Consider the following 10,451-nt stretch of genomic DNA (forward strand, 5'->3'; position numbering starts at 1 on the left):
AACTACCATGTATCCCATAACTACCATGTTATACATGTATCCCATAACTACCATGTATCCCATAACTACCATGTTATACATGTATCCCATAACTACCATGTTATACATGTATCCCATAACTACCATGTTATACATGTATCCCATAACTACCATGTTATACATGTATCCCATAACTACCATGTATCCCATAACTACCATGTTATACATGTATCCCATAACTACCATGTTATACATGTATCCCATATTACCATGTATCCCATAACTACCATGTTATACATGTATCCCATAACTACCATGTTATTCATGTATCCCATAACTACCATGTTATACATGTATCACATAACTACCATGTATCCCATAACTACCATGTTATACATGTATCACATAACTACCATGTATCCCATAACTACCATGTTATACATGTATCCCATAACTACCATGTTATACATGTATCACATAACTACCATGTATCCCATAACTACCATGTTATACATGTATCACATAACTACCATGTATCCCATAACTACCATGTTATACATGTATCCCATAACTACCATGTTATACACATATACATGTTATACATGTATCCCATATTATCATGTATCCCATAACTACCATGTCATACATGTATCCCATAACTACCATGTTATACATGTATCCCATAACTACCATGTTATACATGTATCCCATATTATCATGTATCCCATAACTACCATGTTATACATGTATCCCATAACTACCATGTCATACATGTATCCCATAACTACCATGTATCCCATAACTACCATGTTATACATGTATCCCATAACTACCATGTCATACATATATCCCATAACTACCATGTTATACATGTATCCCATAACTACCATGTTATACATGTATCCCATAACTACCATGTCATACATGTATCCCATAACTACCATGTTATACATGTATCCCATATTATCATGTATCCCATAACTACCATGTTATACATGTATCCCATAACTACCATGTTATACATGTATCCCATAACTACCATGTTATACACATATACATGTTATACATGTATCCCATATTATCATGTATCCCATAACTACCATGTCATACATGTATCCCATAACTACCATGTTATACATGTATCCCATAACTACCATGTTATACATGTATCCCATATTATCATGTATCCCATAACTACCATGTTATACATGTATCCCATAACTACCATGTCATACATGTATCCCATAACTACCATGTATCCCATAACTACCATGGTATACATGTATCCCATAACTACCATGTCATACAGGTATCCCATAACTACCATGTATCCCATAACTACCATGTTATACATGTATCCCATAACTACCATGTTATTCATGTATCCCATAACTACCATGTTATACATGTATCCCATAACTACCATGTATCCCATAACTACCATGTCATACATGTATCCCATAACTACCATGTTATACATGTATCCCATAACTACCATGTTATACATGTATCCCATAACTACCATGTTATACATGTATCCCATAACTACCATGTATCCCATAACTACCATGTCATACATGTATCCCATAACTACCATGTCATACATATATCCCATAACTACCATGTTATACATGTATCCCATAACTACCATGTTATACATGTATCCCATAACTACCATGTTATACATATATCCCATAACTACCATGTTATACATGTATCCCATAACTACCATGTTATACATGTATCCCATAACTACCATGTATCCCATAACTACCATGTCATACATGTATCCCATAACTACCATGTTATACATGTATCCCATAACTACCATGTTATACATGTATCCCATAACTACCATGTTATACATGTATCCCATAACTACCATGGTATACATGTATCCCATAACTACCATGTATCTGCCATAAACATTCAGTACTAGATGAATAAGTAAAGGAATCTGGGGTAGGTCTGGCCTGCTTGGCTGGCTGCCTATGGAAGTGAAGCAGCCAGTCATTGATTATGTATCCAGTGACCTTCTAAACCCTTGTGTTTTATCCATGCCTCATTCACCACAGCCTGGGAACACTATCAGGGGACCACACAGCTCACTATCCCTCATTTTTACGTCAGTCTCTAGGTTTTCAGTCCGAAGTGGTTCCCCTATTAATCCCCCTCCCCCCGTCTCTCTCGCTCTCTCCTACCTCCCTCTCTCTCCCATCTCTCTCTCTCTCTCTCTCTCTCTCCTACCTCCCTCTCTCTCCCACCTCCCTCTCTCTCCTACCTCCCTCTCTCTCCCCCCGTCTCCATCGCTCTCTCCTACCTCCCTCTCTCTCTCCTACCTCCCTCTCTCCCACCTCTCTCTCTCCTACCTCCCTCTCTCTCCCACCTCTCTCTCTCTCTCCTACCTCCCTCTCTCTCCCACCTCTCTCTCTCTCTCCTACCTCCCTCTCTCTCCCACCTCTCGCTCTCTCTCCTACCTCCCTCTCTCTCCCACCTCTCTCTCTCTCTCTCTCTACTACCTCTCTCTCTCTACTACCTCTCTCTCTACTCCTTCCCCTTCCTCTCCTCTCTCCCTCTCTCTTTCGCTTCTTACTCATTCTCATTCTCTCTCTCCTTCCACCCACTCACTCTTCATCCTCTTGCCCCCACTGGCTTCCACATAGTCCCCCCCTCCCCATGAATAAACCAGCAGGTCTGTGGTCCCAGGAAGCACTGGGGCATGGTTGAACACAGCACTCTCCTCAAGGGTCCATGCTGGATTAGCTTTGTGTTGCCATGCTGGCTGTCATAATGACACTGTTGTTTCAACTCATTCCTTCCTGTTTGGCGCTACGCTACATGCCTCCACACTCACGTCATGGAGGGCATGATTTGGCCACAGACAATGCACCTTCATACTGGATACAATTGGTTGGATAAGCTTTGTCTCGCCCTGCTGGTGTTGTTACTCCCCATTCCTTCCTGTCTGACACTACCTTAAAAAAAAAGAAGGCGCTATCTAGAACCTAAAGGATTTCTTAAGGCTGTCCTCATAGGTGAACACTTTGAAGAACCCTTTTTTGTTCAAGGTAGAACCCTTTTGGTTCCATGTAGAACCCTTTCCACAGAGCGATCTATATGGAAACAAAAAGGGTTCAACCTGTAACCAAAAAGGGTTCTCCAATGGGAGGTCTTCAGAGTACCAGTTCGACGCAACCAAGAGACAGAAGCTGGTCTGAATTAGTTAAAGCTCTTCCTCCTCATCATCGTGGTTCCCCTTTCAGACAGTGATGATGCTGAATGCTATTCTGCACATATTGAACATCAATGAATGATAGTGACTAACTCACTCTTCCATTCCAATCTGTTCCTAAATAGACAGCCAACTGGCCGGCACATTACCAAGCTTTTGGTCTTGTCTGGAAGCTGCTGGTAGACTAATCTACAACCCAATTGGCACCCTATTCCCTATGTAGTGCGCCACCCCCATAGGGCTCTGGTCAAAGGAATGCGCTATATAGGGAATAGGGTGCCATTTGGGACTCAGACCAAACCTTAATTTTCACAGTCTGAAAACCCATTCATACTCAGTTCAGTGTCTGTTACTGTAAAACTCATTCATACTCAGTTCAGTGTCTGTTACTGTAAAACCCATTCATACTCAGTTCAGTGTCTGTTACTGTAAAACCCAGCCATACTCAGTTCAGTGTCTGTTACTGTAAAACCCATTCATACTCAGTGCTGTCTGTTACTGTAAAACCCATTCATACCCCGTGATGTCTATTTCTGTAAAATCCATTCATACTCAGTTCAATGTATGTTACTGTAAAACCCATTCATACTCAGTGCAGTTTCTATTACTGTGAAACCCATTCATACTCAGTGATGTCTATTACTGTAAACCCCATTCATACTCAGTGATGTCTATTACTGTAAAACCCATTCATACTCAGTGCTGTCTATTACTGTAAAACCCATTCATACTCAGTGCTGTCTATTACTGTAAAACCCATTCATACTCAGTGATGTATATTACTGTAAAACCCATTCATACTCAGTGCTGTCTGTTATTGTAAAACACATTCATACTCAGTGATGTCTATTACTGTAAAACCCATTCATACTCAGTGCTGTCTGTTATTGTAAAACCCATTCATACTCAGTGATGTCTATTACTGTAAAACCCATTCATACTCAGTGATGTATATTACTGTAAAACCCATTCATACTCAGTGCTGTCTATTACTGTAAAACCCATTCATACTCAGTGCTGTCTATTACTGTAAAACCCATTCATACTCAGTGCTGTCTGTTACTGTAAAACCCATTCATACTCAGTGCTGTCTATTACTGTAAAACCCATTCATACTCAGTGCTGTCTGTTACAGAGCTAGCCATATACATCGGCTTGCGTGTGTGTGCATGTGTGTGTGTGTTACAAAGCTAGCTATCTACATCATCTTTATCTCCATGCTATTACCTCCCAGTGATGTGTGTAGAATCAGTTTGGGACAGCACAACAGCCTAAAACCCATATGCTTTATCATGGAGCCAGACAGGCAGGACCTGGAAACTGAGGTTAATGGGTTAGGCACACATGAATGGAGCGGAGTTGTGTGAAGGGAGGCTGGCTGATGGATGGAGCTGAGTTGTGTGAAGGGAGGCTGGCTGATGGATGGAGCTGAGTTGTGTGAAGAGAGGCTGGCTGATGGATGGAGCTGAGTTGTGTGAAGGGAGGCTGGCTGATGGATGGAGCTGAGTTGTGTGAAGGGAGGCTGGCTGATGGATGGATCTGAGTGGTGTGAAGGGAGGCTGGCTGATGGATGGAGCTGAGTTGTGTGAAGGGAGGTGGGCTGATGGATGGAGCTGAGTTGTGTGAAGGGAGGCTGGCTGATGGATGGAGCTGAGTTGAGTTGTGTGAAGGGAGGCTGGCTGATGGATGGATGGAGCTGAGTTGTGTGAAGGGAGGCTGGCTGATGGATGGAGCTGAGTTGTGTGAAGGGAGGCTGGCTGATGGATGGATGGAGCTGAGTTGAGTTGTGTGAAGGGAGGCTGGCTGATGGATGGATGGAGCTGAGTTGTGTGAAGGGAGGCTGGCTGATGGATGGAGCTGAGTTGTGTGAAGGGAGGTGGGCTGATGGATACTGAGTTGTGTGAAGGGAGGCTGGCTGATGGATGGATGGATGGAGCTGAGTTGTGTGAAGGGAGGCTGGCTGATGGATGGAGCTGAGTTGTGTGAAGGGAGGCTGGCTGATGGATACTGAGTTGTGTGAAGCGAGGCTGGCTGATGGATGGATGGAGCTGAGTTGTGTGAAGGGAGGCTGGCTGATGGATGGAGCTGTTGTGTGAAGGGAGGCTGGCTGATGGATGGAGCTGAGTTGTGTGAAGGGAGGCTGGCTGGTGCAGGACACAATAGATACACCATGCCGATGGGAAAAGGATTTATATGACTGTGTGTGTGTGTGTGTGTGTGTGTGTGTGTGTGTGTGTGTGTGTGTGTGTGTGTGTGTGTGTGTGTGTGTGTGTGTGTGTGTGTGTGTGTGTGTGTGTGTGTGTGTGTGTGTGTGTGTTTGTGTGTTGGAGAGAGAGAGAGAAAGAGAGTGAGTGAGAGGCAGAAGGAGACAGAGACAGTGAGCTATATGTAGCCTACATGCCTGGGTTTTGTTGTCTGGCATCAGTAGCTGGTGGATGACAGGTGACAACACAACTGAGGTGAGGTTTCACCTCCACCTGTATCAACATAAAGGTGTTACCTACACAAGCCTATACCAGTGGGGCCACTGTAACCAGCAGGCTTGGTACATAGGAGACAGTGGGGTAAGTTGAGGTATTGTTTCAAGGAAACCATACACCAAAAACGAATCATTAGGAAGAAGTCATCATTTCAGGGAGTCTATGAAGGAAGAAATCACATGGAAAAAATTGGGAAGCAAGTTATGTCCAAAAAAACAAATATATTGTGTTAGAGGTTTCATGATGCTTGTATCTAAACCAAAGCACATATATGATTGTTCCGTACATCAGTTGGGGTCTCTATAAACTTCAATATGACGTCCTAAACCTAGCATGAAAGTGCATCATTGTAGCTGTGTTGGCTAAAATAGTCAAAATGTTTGCCCTGGGGTAAGTTGAGCCAATGACCATGGGGTAAATTGAGCCAATGACCATGGGGTAAATTGAGCCAATGACCATGGGGTAAGTTGAGCCAATGACCATGGGGTAAATTGAGCCAATGACCATGGGGTAAATTGAGCCAATGACCATGGGGTAAATTGAGCCAATGGCCATGGGGTAAATTGAGCCAATGACCATGGGGTAAATTGAGCCAATGACCATGGGGTAAGTTGAGCCAATGACCATGGGGTAAATTGAGCCAATGACCATGGGGTAAATTGAGCCAATGACCATGGGGTAAATTGAGCCAATGGCCATGGGGTAAATTGAGCCAATGACCATGGGGTAAATTGAGCCAATGACCATGGGGTAAGTTGAGCCAATGACCATGGGGTAAATTGAGCCAATGACCATGGGGTAAGTTGAGCCAATGACCATGGGGTAAATTGAGCAAATGGCCATGGAGTATGTTGGGCCAATAGCAAGCTGAGCAAATTCAAGTGTTTTCTTCCCAGCAGTAATATAAGGCATTATTGCTGGGATATGACGTAACAACAGGGCCTGGCCTATGTTAGAAGATGAAGATGAAGAAGAGGAAGAAGATAAAGAAGAAGACAAAGAAGAAGAGAGCAGAAGATTTTCTACACACAATGCTAAAGAACCTGTATCAAACACATCACGAATTATCTTCCAAAATGGTTCTCTTACAGCTCTCCTATCCCATATTTTAACCCAACGACCCCCACCGTAACCCACGCTTCTAACCCCTTATAATAAACATAGTGTGTTTGAGCTACAGGCTTCTGGGTAGTACCATTGGATTTGTCTATTTCTTCTGCATCTGTAGAGCCGCGGTGTTTGTAGTGTCTATAATACAGTAAGGGGTTCTTCTACATAGATCACAGTAAATCCCAGGTCATAGTGTCTATAGTACTGTAAGGGATCCTTCTACATAGAAGATCATAGTAAATCCCAGGTCATAGTGTCTATAGTACTGTAAGGGGTTCTTCTACATAGAAGATCATAGTAAATCCCAGGACATAGTGTCTATAATACTGTAAGGGGTTCTTCTACATAGATCATAGTAGATCCCAGGACATAGTGTCTATAATACTGTAAGGGGTTCTTCTACATAGATCATAGTAGATCCCAGGACATAGTGTCTATAATACAGTAAGGGATTCTTCTACACAGAGGATCATAGTAGATCCCAGGACATAGTGTCTATAATACTGTAAGGGGTTAATCTACATAGAAGATCATAGTAAATCCCAGGTCATAGTGTCTATAATACTGTAAGGGGTTCTTCTACATAGAAGATCATAGTAAATCCCAGGTCATAGTGTCTATAATACTGTAAGGGGTTCTTCTACATAGAAGATCATAGTAGATCCCAGGACATAGTGTCTATAATACTGTAAGGGGTTAATCTACATAGAAGATCATAGTAGATCCCAGGACATAGTGTCTATAATACTGTAAGGGGTTCTTCTACATAGATCATAGTAGATCCCAGGACATAGTGTCTATAATACTGTAAGGGGTTCTTCTACATAGATCATAGTAGATCCCAGGACATAGTGTCTATAATACTGTAAGGGGTCTTCTACATAGATCATAGTAGATCCCAGGACATAGTGTCTATAATACAGTAAGGGATTCTTCTACATAGATCATAGTAGATCCCAGGACATAGTGTCTATAATACTGTAAGGGGTCTTCTACATAGACCATAGTAGATCCCAGGACATAGTGTCTATAATACTGTAAGGGGTTCTTCTACATAGATCATAGTAGATCCCAGGACATAGTGTCTATAATACAGTAAGGGATTCTTCTACATAGATCATAGTAGATCCCAGGACATAGTGTCTATAATACTGTAAGGGGTCTTCTACATAGATCACAGTAAATCCCAGGACATAGTGTCTATAATACAGTAAGGGATTCTTCTACATAGAAGATCATAGTAAATCCCAGGACATAGTGTCTATAATACTGTAAGGGGTTCTTCTACATAGATGATAGTAGATCCCAGGACATAGTGTCTATAATACTGTAAGGGGTTCTTCTACATAGATCATAGTACATCTATAATACTGTAAAAACCTCACGTAGCTGCAGTGACAAACTCCACACAGTTGTCACTGACTTGTTGGTTTTTTATTTTTGTACTTACAGCATTCATATCAATTATTTATATTTCTGTACTTACAGCATGCATATAAATTATTTATATTTCTGTACTTACAGCATTCATATCAATTAATTTTAATTTCTGTACTTACAGCATTCATATAAATACATTTTCATTTTCATTAGGCTTTTGTTTTTGGCTGACCTTTTGTTTATTGACATATTGTCAACCAATGATCATGAATGCAACTGTTTGATGTCAAATTGTTTTGTGTTTTACTTGTATCCCTGGTTGTTCTGAGAATAAAACGGTAAACCACTTCATCTTGAGGCTAAATATAAAGGCTGGACATTCAGATAAATGAAAATGCTGATTTCGGCTGGGGTCTCGGGAGTGAGAGGGTTAACTTTTACTTGGTACTCATCCCGGATCCGGGAGCACCCTCATCAGTAAAAAAGCTGACTAGCATAGCCTAGCATAGCGCCACAAGTAAATACTAGCATCTAAATATCATGAGATCACAAGTCCAAGACACCAGATGAAAGATACACATCTTGTGAATCCAGCCATCATTTCTGATTTTTAAAATGTTTTACAGGGAAGACACAATATGTATTTCTATTAGCTAACCACGATAGCAAAAGACCCAACTTTTTTTTCTCCACCATTTTTTTACTGCATAGGTAGCTATCACAAATTCGACCAAATAAAGATATAAATAGTCACTAACCAAGAAACAACTTCATCAGATGACAGTCTGATAACATATGTATTGTATAGCATATGTTTTGTTCGAAAAATGTGCATATTTCAGGTATAAATCATAGTTTTACATTGCAGCCACCATCACAAAATCTCACCAAAGCAGCTAGAATAACTACAGAGACCAACGTGAATTACCTAAATACTCATCATAAAACATTTATGAAAAATACACAGCATACAGCAAATGAAAGACCAGCATCTTGTGAATCCAGCCAATATTTCAGATTTTTTAAGTGTTTTACAGCGAAAACACAATATAGCATTATATTAGCTTACTACAATAGCCAACCACACAGCAGCATTGATTCATGCACGTTAGCGATAGCGAATAAACCAGCAAAAGATATTAAATTTTTCACTAACCTTCTCAAAACTTCATCAGATGACAGTCCTATAACATCATATTACACAATACGTATATGGTTTGTTCGAAAATGTGCATATTTAGCGGCACAAATCATGGTTATACAATGAGAATAGTAGCCAAACTGCAAACAAAATGTCGGGAGAAATCTTGGGAGAGGAACCTAATCTAATCAATAACTAATCATAAACTTGACTAAAAAATACAGGTTGGACAGCAAATGAAAGATACATTAGTTCTTAATGCAACCGCTGTGTTAGATTTTTAAAATTAACGTTACTACGACATACAGCGTGCGTTAAAGCGAGACCGCACCGAAATTAATGGCGGAATAATAGTTTAAAATTTTTCAACAGAACAACGAATTAACATCATAAATAGTTCTTACTATTTGATGAGCTTGAATCAGAATCTTGTGCAAGTTGTCCTTTGTCCAGAATAATCGTTGCTCGGTTGTAGATTGTCGTCTTCAACTTTGGAATTAGCAGCAAACATTAGCCATGTGGCGCAAACGTGTCCAACTCACCATAACGCAGCACAAACAAAATACCGAAAATCGCAATATACTGATATAAACTGATATAACTCGGTTTCAATTAACTACATTATGATGTTTTTAACACCTATATCGAATAAAATCAGAGCCGGATAAATCTAACTCCTATAACGAGAGCTTTTCAGAATGCAATCCTGAGGTCTGTCTCGCGTCATGACGAACGTTGAAAATATTGCACCCCCGGTTCCAAGAGCTTTTGTACGGCCTCAGATCTACCTAGACACTCCATTCCAATTCTCACTGCTTACTGACATCTAGGGGAAGGCGTATGCAGTGCATGTCGACCCATAGATTACATGCAAATTAATAAACTGACCCTGGAACAGAGTGCCCGATTTCAGATTTCTCACTTCCTGATAGGAAGTTTGCTGCAAAATGAGTTCTGTTTTACTCGGTTTTAGAAACTAGAGAGTGTTTTCTATCCAATAGTAATAATAATATGCATCTTGTACGAGCAAGAATTGAGTACGAGGCAGTTTAATTTGGGAACGAATTTTTACAAAGTCGAAATGGCGCCCCCCTATTGAGAAAAGGTTGACTGCTGTCATCCTACAGTA

The sequence above is a fragment of the Salvelinus namaycush genome, chromosome 24 (genome assembly GCF_016432855.1).
Source record: "Salvelinus namaycush isolate Seneca chromosome 24, SaNama_1.0, whole genome shotgun sequence".
NCBI lineage: Eukaryota > Metazoa > Chordata > Actinopteri > Salmoniformes > Salmonidae > Salvelinus > Salvelinus namaycush.